The 13,866-nt window shown below is 43.2% G+C and overlaps 1 protein-coding gene and 1 non-coding gene across 2 annotated transcripts in view; one reads left to right on the forward strand and one right to left on the reverse strand.

The window, feature by feature from the left end:
• LOC120860926 (ankyrin repeat and death domain-containing protein 1B-like) overlaps nt 1-13,866 on the reverse strand; it is a 79,740-nt gene that overhangs the window by 16,377 nt on the left and 49,497 nt on the right. The gene's annotated exons all lie outside the window — the stretch shown is intronic.
• LOC120861019 lies at nt 12,471-12,586 on the forward strand. The gene has a single exon (XR_005720483.1). It is a non-coding gene; the product is annotated as a U5 spliceosomal RNA (small nuclear RNA).

Raw genomic sequence — 13,866 nt, forward strand, 5'->3', positions numbered from 1 at the left:
GTCTTAGAAGCCAGGGCAAAATTAGCAGGCTTGGCGAGTATCCACACTCCAGATGGGAATTCAGCCAGAAGGGGAAAGAAAGAATGACACGGGGGAATCAGTCTTTCCAGAAACTGATCCGTTTTCCTTATTTTTCAGGTTCGCTTATATACTTTATGTTATACATAGGGATGAATACAGAGTCACATGGGGTCAGCAGACCTGACCTTTATCAAAATCAGGAGCTTCATATAAATGTATACAAAAATGTCTTAGGGGTTTTACATCATCTTTTGGCCATGAGGCCTGCTGACATTTTATGGCCTTTTCTGATAACGGTCAGTCAACCAGAAAACTTATTTTTTTCCAGGGGTGATTTTTTTTCTTAAACCAGGAGCCACCCTCTGAAGGTACCAGATAAAGTTGCATTCCTATAGGGTGAGGGTGTAGTGGGTTACAATTAGGAAAGGAATTTATAGCCTAAGGATTAACATGATTAATCTTAAAGGTTAATACTTATTTCTCCTATATGCTAGTTATATATTTGTATAAGGGCAAGGAATATGGAGACTTAGCAGCAAATATTGGCCCAACAAATGAAAACCCTTCACCAGTATAATTTCTAACCAACCCACTATACTATACTAATAATTTTCTAACTTCTTAAAAAAGTCTGTATTTAGAGAGTTTAAAGCATCTCGTGCCTCTCACGGCTGGGAGGCTGTAAGCAATCACATGTGGCCGGACGAACCTGCTCGGGCAGGCTAGGGAAACTTCAGAGGAGTTTGTAAGTTGAAACACTCTTGTCACACCCAGGAATTTTTATTGACTGGAGCTGCAAGTTAACTCCTTCTCTGAGAGAGGTGGTGGGGGCAGCCTCCCGTAAAGTCAGAGGTGTAGGTGAGAGCATGAAGCAGTAAAGTAGACAGACTCTGGTTTGGGGGGTAGATGCTCGGGAACAGCGGGTCTCCTGAGGCTCGATCCCGCCTTTGCGTAATGCCGAGCCTCCTTCCTCATGACTTTTGCCATGGGCGGAGTTCCTCAGGCTGGCTCCCAGCAGTGATGGAATTCTAGTTGAGCTATTTCAAATCCTAAAAGATGATGCTGTGAAAGTGCTGCACTCAAGATGGCAGCAAATTTGGAAAATTCAGCAGTGGCCACAGGACTGGAAAAGGTCCGTTTTCATTCCAATCCCAAAGAAAGGCAATGCCAAAGAATGCTCAAACTACCACACAATTGCACTCATCTCACAGCCTAGGAAAGTAATTCTCAAAATACTCCAAGCTAGGCTTCAACAGCACATGAACCATGAACTTCCAGATATTCAAGCTGGATTTAGAAAAGGCAGAGGAACCAGATATCAAATTGCCAACATCCACTGGATCATAGAAAAACCAAGAGAGTTCCAGAAAAACATCTATTTCTGCTTTATTGACTATGTTATGTGTGAATATCCTGTTCATTATACATAGACATCCTAGAAAGAGTAGAAAAATGGCAAACTTTTGCAGCAGAACAATTTTAGGAACAAAAAAGAAGAAAGGAAACAAGAAAGGAAGGGAGCAAAAGAAATAAGGATCTTTGAAGGTAATACCTAGATTAACTGTTGAATAAGTAAAGCAATAATCATTTTTCTAAACAGCAGGAAATAGATCCTCTTCAATGTACCTTTCAATAACCCTTTGAAAATTTTTCCACATAACTTTCTAATATTTTAAACCATACTTTTATATAAAAGTACTTAATACACTGAAACTAACAGCCAGTGGAGCAAGTTATCATAAACTCTTGGTGAATTATAGTTTCTAGTGACATCTTTTTTTTAGTCCTGTTTACAGCAGATTGCTGACATGGTTGCTTGTAGAGTTCTTTAAAATCGGTGATGACAAAGATGAAAAAAAAATGGAAGTGGTTTTACTGACTTATCTTGGATGCTATTTTGGTTTGTATCCTTATTCACAAATAAAGTTAAAGGGGAGTTTCTAAGCCCAAATTGGACATCCTAGAATATAGCTCTAGACTGCAAACAATAGCAAGGGTAACTCATGTTTTGTTAAACCTACTTTATCACCGATTTAGCTACTAAGGAAATCAGATGTTTAAACAGTTCTCATATTTTTGCAATAATTTATTAGAGAAGCAAAGGATAGTAAATTTTTTGGAAACAAAATCAATGTCCAGGATGTGGGAAATATGACATGTGTTTTCCTTACAAGCAAAACATCCTTTGTGTGAAGCACATCAGACTGTCTCCAGACATCCTGGGAGCACCAAGTCGGCTTTCCTTTGAAGCAAAAGACAGTCATGCTTTTTTTTTTTCTGTGGGTGTCTTTCCTTCTTTCCTTCCTTCTCTCCCTCCCTTCTTTCTTTTTGTTTCTTTCTTTCTCTTTCTTGATTTGTTTGATTCAATACAATTTACAGTCCAAAAAACTACAGGGAAAAGAGCCACATACGGACTGAACTTCTAGGAGAATTTTTTCTTATGCATTATCAGTATTTTCTACCATTATCAATGATTGCATACAGGAAAAATATAGCTGTTACACTCTAATTGAAATCTATTATATTGTTATAATCAGTCATAGGTTACCCAGTGGATTTCAGCTTGCTGTATACACTCCAGTTGGTTGCGAAATTCTCTGATGTTATCTATTAGTAGAGAAATGTAAGATTATGTTGGATACAGTTCTCACTGCTTTTAAAGACAAGGCAAAGAGTAGATAATCAAAACACAAACACCAGGTTAAAAAAAAATTATGGCCACTTCAAGAACCAGGAATCTTAAGAAGACAAAATAGTAATCAGATGACTGAAGACACAAATTATGTTTCCTCAGATGAACCTCACAGCCTTGCATTTTGCAGTGGGGACAAATCCTTTATCTGCTGTGGATTTCTTGCTTAATCACAAGGTCAGGGTGGATATTGCTGATACAGTAAGCCCATCATTTGGTAGAACGGATTCAGTTCAGTTCAGATCAGTCGCTCAGTCATGTCCAACCCTTTGCAGCTCCATGGACTGTAGCATGCCAGGCCTCCCAGAGTTTACTCAAACTCATGTCCATTGAGTTGGTGATGCATCCAACCATCTCATCCCCTGATGTCCCCTTCTCCTCCTGCCTTCAATCTTTCCCAGCATCAGGGTCTTTTCAAATGAGTCAGCTCTTCACATCAGGTGGCCAAGTATGGAGTTTCAGCTTCAGCATCAGTCCTTCCAATGAACATTCTGGACTGATCTCCTTTAGGATGGACTGGTTGGATCACTTTGCAGTTCAGGGGACTCTCAAGAGTCTTCTCCAACACCACAGTTCAAAAGCACCAATTCTTCAGCGCTCAGATTAGAGCATAACTATTGTAAGGGGGAAATCTGGTCGCTTGGGTTCTCTTTTCTCCACACACACACAAACTGTTTCCATCGACAGTATTCATTTTGGAAAAATCTCTTTAAAGAATATGCATGTCATGTGCTCTTTGTATTTGGTGACAAAGCTGTTTCTTCATTACCAGTAGGACTTAGGCTTTTGCTTATTTCCCATGTTGACCTTATGTCCAGTAGCATGCATTTGTAAGGATAAAATGGCTGCCCAGAGGATCAGTTGCATAACCCAGAGGTGAGGACTCTGGTTCAACGTGGGCAGCACCTCCAAGTCTGGGGAAGAGGCCGACGAGGTAAACGGAAGTTCTCACTCCAGATGTGGACAAAGGCTTCCAGGTGGAGGGCAGGCGGTGCTCAGAGGATAATACAAACATCTACTCTCAAAGCTGCTTTCAGTTCAGTTCAGTCACTCAGTTGTGTCTGATTCTTTGTGATCCGTGGACTGCAGCATGCCAGGCCTCCCTGTCCATCAGCAAACCTGGAGCTTGCTTAAACTCATGTCCATCGAGTTGGTGATGCCATCCAACCATCTCATCCTCTGTCATCCCCTTTTCCTCCTGCCTTCAATCTTTCCTAACATGAGGATCTTTTCCAGTGAGTCAGTTCTTCACATCAGGTGGCCAAAGTATTGGAGCTTCAGCCTCAACATCATGCCTTCCAGTGAATATTCAGGACTGATTTCTTTTAGGATGGACTGGTTGGATCTCCATGCAGTCCAAGGGACTCTCAAGAGTCTTCTCCAACACTACAGTTCAAAAGCATCAATTCTTAGGCGTTCAGCTTTCTTTATAGTCCAATTCTCACATCAGTACATGACTACTGAAAAAAACCATAGCCTTGACTAGACGAACCTTTGTTGGCAAAGTAATGTCTCTGCTTTTGAATATGCTGTCTAGGTTGCTCATAACTTTTCTTCCAAGCAGCAAGCATCTTTTAATTTCATGGCTGCAATCACCACCTGCAGTAATTTTGGAGCCCCCCAAAATAAAGTCAGCCACTGTTTCCACTACGTCCCCATCTATTTGTCACGAAGTAATGGGACTGGATGCCATGATCTTAGTTTTTGAAATGTTGAGCTTTAAGCTAACTTTTTCACTCTCCTCTTTCACTTTCATGAAGAGGCTGTTTAGTTCTTCCTTGCTTTCTGACATAAGGGTGGTGTAGTCTGCATATCTGAGGTTATTGATATTTCTGCCAGCAATTTTGATTCCAGCTTGTGCTTAAACTACCACATAGTTGCACTCATCTCACACACTAGTAAAGTAATGCTCAAAATTCTTCAAGCCAGGCTTCAACAGTACGTGAACCATGAACTTCTAGATGTTCAAGCTGGATTTAGAAAAGGCAGAGGAACCAGAGGTCAAATTGCCAACATCCATTGGATCATTGAAAAACCAAGAAAGTTCCAGAAAAATATCTATTTCTGCTTTATTGACTATGCCAAAGCCTTTGACTGTGTGGATCACCACAAACTGTGGAAAATTCTCAAAGAGATGGGAATACCAGAGCACCTGACCTGTCTCTTGAGAAATCTGTATGCAGGTCAGGAAGCAACAGTATAACCAGACATAGAACAACAGACTGGTTCCAAGTAGGAAAAGGAGTCCATCAAGGCTGTGTATTGTCACCCTGCTTATTTCCCAGCATACATCTCAGTAATCTGGGGTGTGTTCTTTTCTTTTCTTTTTTTTCTTCTCCTTACCTGAACTTTCCTGAGAATAAGAGAAGACATTAATGCAGTTTCAGTGGCAGCGCAAATTACTGCTAAAAAGCTTATAGACTTCAAAATGGAAGGCCCCCACAGAACCTCATTCCTTGTTTATTGATTTCTATGCTATACATTTATCAAACTGTCCTCCAGGTTTACATATACAGTTGATCACAAGAGGCAAATAAGATGTTCTGAGAATGCTTACTTTTTGGAAGGCACATTTACAGAAGATATATATGATTTTTTTTTATATGTAGTACCATGTTTATTGGATTACATAACCATTTAATGTACAATTGTACTACTGTTTTTACTAGGGTCTGATGTAAGAAATACACTATAGGCTGGGTGGTTTCCACAACAAACATTTATTTCTCACAGACCTGGAAACTGCAGAGTCCCAGATCAAGATGGTAGCACTTCCAGTGTCTCCTGAGAGCCACTTCTGGTTTTATTCACTCTCAGTGGAGAGCAGTCAAGCTCTGTGTCTGTTTATAAGGATGCTAATCTCATTCATCAGGGTTCCATTCTCCTGACCTAATTAGCTCCCAAAGGCATGATTTTCAAATTCATCACATTGGGAATTAGACTTAATATATGAGTTATTGAGGGACACAAACGTTCCATCCAGAGCCTATATTTTTAAAAAATGAAAATGTATCAATGACAGAGTTTTTGAGTGTTGGGTACCTGTCTCATTTCCCCTATATACCCACAGGGTTTTCTTGTTTTTATTGTTGTTTGCCTTCATTTTAAAAGAGATTTATTTAAGAATTTTTTTTCAGCTTTGTTGAGGTATAGTTGAAAAATGAAATGATGATACATTTAAAATGTACATAGTGACAATTCGGTGTGTGTATACATTGTGAAAAGACTCCTCCCATCTAGTTAGTTAACACACTCATCATCTCATTCCTTCTTTGGTGAGAACATGTAAATTCTATGCACTTAGCAAATCTCACTTGTATAAAAGTCTTATCAACTAGAGTCACCACATGATAAGACCCTTAGACCTTATTCTTAGGGTTTTTGACAGGGATAAAAGGAAATAGAAAAGCAGACACATGAACTTACAGATAAGGATCCTGAGGCTTAGGGTTGGCTAAGCTGAGCAAGACGGCAACCTTTGGAAGTGGTAGAGACAGAGTTTGAGGTCAGTTTGTTTGAGTCTACAGATCATGCTCGTAACGCCTGCTCTGGAGACCTCTTAAACTTGGGGCCTGGGGCTCAGGTCTCAATTTTCCCCAAGTCACAGCCCTTCATTCCCTCCTCCTGAGATAACCAGTGCTAACTGCTAGCCAGTTCCTTTCACGCTTCCTGCCTGCTCCTCTCTGTACAAGTCTGAGTGTCCCAGCATCACTGCCGGTCAGTAGGTCTTGAGCAGAATCTCAGCCTCTCTCACGCACATGTATGTGCGCACACGCACTTACATGGTTTTATATAGGGAGTGTGTTTTAAATAATTTATACATAAGTAGATCCTTTTTATGACTTCAGTCTTCTCTGGGTTTCCTTTTTTGGCATAGCTTCCTCTTCTCCAGTAACTACATTTAGTAATGTAGGACCTGTGTGTTTATTTCTGTCCTGTCCTCTTGCTCATATCATCATATCCACATTGCTATCTTTCCACCTCCTTACCCACTTACAGTAGATATAGATACATACATAAACACATATGAGTGTTTTTGGTCATTGCTTGTTTTATAAAAAATGGGATTGTATTATATTTTCTCTGCATCTTATTTCCCACATTTACTAGCCACCTAGTGGAAATCTCTCCAACTGTTATAGCCCTGATTAATTGCTTGTAATGCCTACATGATGTGGTGTGACTGTTCCCTGATTTCTTCAGTGTTCCCATATTGATGGACATTTACTTACCTTTTTAAGGGTTGCAATTAATAACCTTGTTTATATAACATTAAGTCCAGAAATTTATTTTCACAGGATAGAGTCCCAGGAGTGGGATTGCTGGTTGTATTTAAATTTTAATAGATATTGCCAGATTATTTAAACTGAAATGGTTTCATTTCCACTAATATCTTAATAGAGTATCTTTTTGGTCCTTATTGATTTGTAAGGATGCTTCATATATTATAGAAAGGAACCATTTATCCATATTAAGTTACATGTTAAAAATCTATCATATGCTTACTGACTTTATCAATTTGCTCCTTTCATAACTTCTGAATCAAAACACTATACATTATAATCTAAATTGTCTTCTAGTTATGTTTATTGTTTGTCTGGTTTTTTTGTATGTATGATATGATACAGGATTTAATTTTGTTTTTTTTCCAGATGATGAATCACTTGTACCTGTATTAGTTTTAAATGTATTCATTTTCCCCATAGAATTGAAATATCACTTTTGCTGAACACTGAACTCTCTCATTTCTTGATCTTCAGCAGTTAGGTATTCACATGGCTTTTGTTGGTTGAGATAGTGTGGTGGCTCACTCAAGTGATGGATTCCTTTCTTCTCTTTTCTTCAGGAAGTATGGCTTGACCTACTTCACCTTGCAGCCTGGTCTGGAAGTCTCGAGAGTGTGCTCATGTTGACTAGAGCTGGAGCGGACCAGAGAGCCAAGAGGCAGGTATGTGGATCACACCCGGACATAAGCCCTCCCTCACAGTGCAGGAGGGGGAAGGTTGCAGAGTAATTACCGCCCCTCCCCTGGCTCTCTTTAGGATGGCATGAATGCCCTCCACTCTGCCGCTCAGAGCAATAGCATGCGCATCGTGGACCACCTCATTCAAGATCTGTACCCGCAAGTCCTGGGCCAGCCTGATGAGGTGTGTTAGCTGTGGGTCTCAAATAAACCCCACTAAACTGTACTGTCTTCCTCTCCCTGCTGGAACTACCAGAGCAGCCGGCACAGACGGACCGGCCCTGCAGCTGACTCCTCCCGCACTCGGGCAGACCACAGAGCAGAAGGCAGTCATCGGTGCTGGCGGCGGCCTCGGCCCCTGCCTGTGGGCAAGGCAGGAAGCAAGGAAGGAGCAGTCTCTGCTCCCTCATCCTGGCTACGGGGTGGGCAGGATCCACCCTGTGTGCGCGTCCGCATCTTACTCTGGAGGCCTGGCCTCTTGGGAATGTGCTTGACCCAAGGCGGTGCTGCGATGAGCCATGGAGTATACGGCACTTGCACCATACTGGTCTCTATTTTCTTCTTTTCATAAGAAGCATGGTAATAATAATAACAGCTACAGTGGCTCTAGTGGTAAAGAACCTGCCTACAAGGCAGGAGACACAAGAGATGCTGGGGTTTGACCCCTGGGTCGGGAAGATCCCCTAGAGAGGGCATGGCAACCCACTCCAGTATTCTTGCTGGAGAACCCCCATGGACAGAGGAGCGGGGTGGGCTGCATACAGTCCATGGGGTCGCAGAGTTGGGCATGACTGCAGCAACTACGCACCACTTATGGAATGTTTGTCAGTGTGCTTGGCCCAGAGGAAAGCTGTGTCCACACATTATTTCAGTGAGAGCTCTAGAGCTTGGCACATAGGGGTGCCTAACGAATCATTGCTGAGTGACTTAAACTGTTAAACCCCATAGGAATCGTATAATGAAGAAATATTTTCATTTATACTGAGGAAGTCGAGGCTCAGAGACACTGAGTACCTGGTCTGAGGTCCCAAACTGGAAGGTGACAGAGCCAGGTTGGAATTCCGATCTGGTGACTCCAGGCAGTACGCTGTACTGTCCCCCTTCTCGGAAGACCCTGGGCATTGCCCATGCGCTAGGGAGTAGCCCTTTCTAGGCTCTTTTCACAAGGCAGTATCCTCTGTGGGGCTGGCATTTGGATTTCAAATGGGACCTCCTCTTCACTGTGCCTGTTGAACTTCATTCTCCATTGAAGACTCTCTAGCAGTTAATCAGTAATGTTCATTTTATTTCATCTCTTTTAGGAAACTTTCACATTTTTTTACCTCTATCTTAAAAATAATAACAAAAAAACTTCTGACAAATGAAGTCTATAAATTTCTTTCACTTCTTCTAAGTACAACTGAGCAACTACACATTTCGTAGCTTGGAGGCAGACAGACTTGGGCTGAGGTCTGGGCATATATTAAATATATAGGTTTAGCAAGTCCTCCAACTGCTGAAGTCCTCAGTGTCTGCCTCTGTGCATTGGGAAGAATAAAACCTATTTCATCGTAGCACCAAGGCATGATTTTGAGGGATGTCTTGACCTCCATGTCTCTTTTATCAGCAATATCTCCATTCTTTGATGTAAATGATTTTCATACTTCCTCAATCTTATGTACAGATACCTCTGCCTGTGAGCAAAATGGCAAGCCATTCTCTCAACTCTTTGCAACCAGACACCAACCCTAAGCCATTCCCATGTAGCAACATCAAAGCAGCCATTGCCGGGATGCTTAAATGAGCTAATGACTACAGATGCTGCTGCTGCTGCTGCTGCTGCTGCTGCTAAGTCGCTTCAGTCGTGTCCAACTCTGTGCGACCCCACAGACGGAAGCCCACCAGGCTCCACCTTCCCCGGGATTCTCCAGGCAAGAACACTGGAGTGGGTTGCCATTTCCTTCGCCAATGCATGAAAATGAAAAGTGAAAGTGAAGTCACTCAGTCATATCCGACTCTTAGCGACCCCATGGACCACAGCCCACCAGGCTCCTCCATCCATGGGATTTTCCAGGCAAGAGTACTGGAGTGGGTGTGCCATTGCCTTCTCCTAATAACTACAGAGCACTCAGCAAAGAGCCTCGCACAAGGTCAGTACTCACTGAATGGTAGCTGTTATAACAATTATTATAGGGTGAAACGCTGTCTGGTGTCCTCAGGCTGACAACCATCATCAAACAGCATTTAATGTCAGGATGAAGAAGTCAAACACTCCAGTTTCATCCATGCTAACTAGGAGTGTGGCCTACGACTGAATTCCATTCAATTCAAGTCAGCAGAGGTGTGTTCATAGCCTGTTTTGTATGAGATCAGGACTGTCTTCCTTTTCAGTGGGCTCTGGATGCTTTCCTGGGAGACAGCTGTGTGTGGGGAGGATCAGACAGGCTGAGGGGGCTCAATGACCAAAGCAGGTTTACGGGGCACCTTCCCCACTTCTGCAGCTTCCGCTGGCCTTCCTGTCTGTTATCTCTTCAGCTGGCTGAGTTTTCCCTGTCCCACTGCTTTCCCTCCAAGTCTGACCATTTGTTGAGCAAAGACTGAGGAACCCTGACTATGCAGCGCCAGGTACTCAGCTGAGAGATCCTAAAACGAAGCTGCCATGAGAACCACATGCAGAATGAGCAAATCATGAGTCCTCTGGGTCATCTAGGGAGAGGAGTCTCTGAGTCCCATTCCTAAAGAAACCTGGATTCATCCATGGGAGAGACAGTCTGTCCTTTGCCTGAGATCTGTGAGCAGGGTCAAGGATATTAGCCAAAGCCAGTGGGAACCGGGATCCAGAGCTCAGGGTCCGCTCATCCATTGTTGGTACCACATTAGTATTTGCTTAAAGGTATTGTGGCGCTCATGAAATGCACTGAAGGGAAAAGACTGCTCCACCTTCACAGCTGCCTTTCTTGCCCAGTTTCTTATCCACAGAGAGGGACTGAGAGCCTGTACACCCGCCCAGAGTTACTAATCCTTCTCATTAGCCTTGGAGGGAACTCCAAAAGCTCACAAGGAAAGCCGAACAGGGAGGTGGTTTTTATTAATCAAATGGATTTAAGTAGACCCAGAAGGGATTGGGTAGGACAGCAGAGGTGGGGGGCACTGGGAAATATGTTGAGGTTTCTCCCAACTCTGTAGCTCTAAAAAATATGTGACCCCTCCAGAGGAGAGAGATTAGAGCAGCCAGGAGAAGTTAAGGGTTAAGTAGTCTAGATATTTTGACTCTATGTGTAACTTCCACCTAGAGATCAAAACTAAGTACTCAGACCAAAAAGTTTGGAGAGGGAGGGACACTAAAGGGAACAGCCTCAGGGGCCACTCATGTATCTTTGGATATTTACAAAGTCTGGTGGTGCAACATAGGTTGGTTTCAGCTGTGAAAATAGAGGAACTTCCATTGATTTAAAGGAATCTTTACAGGAAATCTCTAGAGGTCCAAATGCAAAAAAACTCATCCTTGTTCAGAAGGCTGGAGATAATGAGCAGGAGGGTCTGGGAAGACAGTTTCCTCTGTGGACCTGTGGTCCACACTCACAGCCTTAGATTTCATCAAATCTGTTGCCTCTCGTCTGGGGAGAACTGACCCAGCGGCTCCCTTTCACAGCAGTTCCATGACTTCAGAAGCAACGCACTGCTCTTCCAGCACTTTTTGCTGAATGTTCTTTTTTCTCTCTCAAAATCCAGTTATGTAGGGACCCACCGCTTTCCCCTTTTGCTGAATTCAGCTGTGAATTCCTCATAGCAGGGTGAAGGGAAATTTCATGAGGAAGACACGCCCAGGAGGCACCGGGGCTCTTCCTGCTGGCCTCCACCGGCCTCCTCTCCTGGGAGGCCCTCCAGGACACCCTTTCTGGGGTCCGTGGGAAGGGATGGTCAGGTGGGACTTTGGGTGCCCAATTGATGGCTGTTTGTGACACTTTTACTCAACTTGGTAACTTGTCAAATAACCCTGCTGCTGCTAAGTCGCTTCAGTCGTGTCTGACTGTGCGACCCCATAGACGGCAGCCCACCAGGCTCCCGCGCCATTTTTTTTTTCTTGGCCTGCGCAGTTTGAGGGATCTTAGTTCCCCTTCCAGGAACGGAACCAGCAGGGAGTGAAAGCTAGAGCCCAAACCGCTGGACCCCCTGGGAACATCCAAAGCTCCAGTTTTAAACAGGACACGGCTATGATTTTTTCTCAAACGGCAGAATATTCCAGAGTGTACATCTTGGACGTGCACGGTACAGACAAAACACCTGTGCGCCCACCACGCAGTTCAAGAAAAAGGAAATTGTCAAACTTTGAAAACCCTCAATCCACCGAAGGGAGGAACCACGGTCATGAATTTGGTGCCAATCACTTGCTATATATTTTTTTTTTTTCGTTTTCAATTTAACAGCAAAGTCTGTAACAGAAATCAAACTCGGACATACACATACACAAAACATCTGAAACCCGGGTCTCCGCTCGGTGCGGCGTGGCGATGCCAGCCCGCCCGCCGCTTCGCCCCCTAGTGCTGACACAGGGGCGCCGCGTGAAGACAGCTTTCCCGAGCGGAAAGGCCGCCCACTTGCCTTATTTGCATACCCACCGCGCCCTGCACACCGTACAAGTTTAAAATGATAAAACTTCAAATTTTCTTTCACCTATGTGTTCTGAAATTAGACCTTTGTTTACAGAGTAATCTAGAAATTTTTGTTCAGGCACTGGCTCTCGGTGTTCGCTAGTCACTCTCACTGTGGTAGGCGTTCCTGTTACCCGAGCTGTGACTTACGGGGCTCTAGGTTATACTCTGGTTTCTCTTCAAATCGCATAAATCTTTCGCCTTTTACTAAAGATTTCCGTGGAGAGGAACAATTTTGAGTCTGAAACTAATTTTTTGAGGCCTTGCTTCGGCAAGGCTACCTATACTGGTTAATGAAAGAATTGTAATGGTTCATTAGAGGGATTAGTCAGACGGCATAAACTGTCTTGTTTATAATATGGGCGACTTGTGTTCGATCTCTGGGCGGGGAAGATTCTCTCGGAAAAAAAAATAGCCACCCACGCCAGTACTTTCGCTTGGAAAATCTTCTATGAGGACTTTATTCCATGGGGTTGGAAAGAGTTAGACACGACTGATCCACTTTCTTTCATTTGTGTGTGAAAGTAAGCTTGTTAAGCTGTGTATTTTCTCCTAGTCTTGGGGGATTATGGTAGACTCCCCACTGATTAAAGTGAAAATGAATGCGTGTTATGTTTAATTTAGTCAGTTCGTTTTGTCAAAGAGTCGGTTCTTCGCATCACCTGGCCAAATTATTGGAGTTTAAATTTCAGCACCGGCCCTTCCGGTGAATAATTCAGGACTGATTTTTTTTTTTTTTTTAAGATATTAGGTTTTCTTACTAAGAGACTCTCAGCAGCCTTTCCCAACACTATAGTTAAAAAGCATCAATTTTTCAGTGCTCAGCCTTCTGATATAGGTCAATTCTCACACCTATACATGATTATTGGGAAAGCATGTGTTTGACTAGATGGACGTTTGTTGGCCAGGTTAGTGTCTCTGCTTTGTAATATGTTGTCTAGGTTGGTTATATCTTTTCTTCTTAGGAGTGAGCGTCTTTTAATCTCATGGCTGCAGTCACCATCTGCAGTGATTTTGGAGCCCCGCAAAAAATTCGTGGGCTGATTCCGCATATATTTGCTCTGAAGTGATGGGACCAGATACCATGATCTTCGTTTTCACTCTCCTCTTTCACTTTCATCAAGAGGTTCTTTAATTCTTCACTTTCTGCATAAGTGTGGTGTCATCTGCATATCCAAGATTGTTGATATTTCTCCCGGCAATCTTGATTCCAACTTGTGCTTCATCCAGTCCAGCATTTCTCATGATGTACTCTGTTGCTGCTGCTGCTGCTGCTAAGTCACTTCAGTCGTGTCTGACTCTGTGCGACCCCATTGACGGCAGCCCACCAGGCTCCCCTGTCCCTGGGATTCTCCAGGCAAGAACACTGGAGTAGGTTGCCATTTCCTTCTCCAACGCATGAAGGTGAAAAGTGAAAGTGAAGTTGCTCAGTCCTATCTGACTCTTAGTGACCAGGCTCCTCTGTCCATAGGATTTTCCAGGCAAGAGTTCTGGAGTAGGGTGCCATTGCCTTCTCCGCATTTATCGTGTAACTGGGAGTTTATGCTTCTGACTGCCTT

This window comes from Oryx dammah, unplaced genomic scaffold (genome assembly GCF_014754425.2).
Source record: "Oryx dammah isolate SB20612 unplaced genomic scaffold, SCBI_Odam_1.1 HiC_scaffold_11210, whole genome shotgun sequence".
NCBI lineage: Eukaryota > Metazoa > Chordata > Mammalia > Artiodactyla > Bovidae > Oryx > Oryx dammah.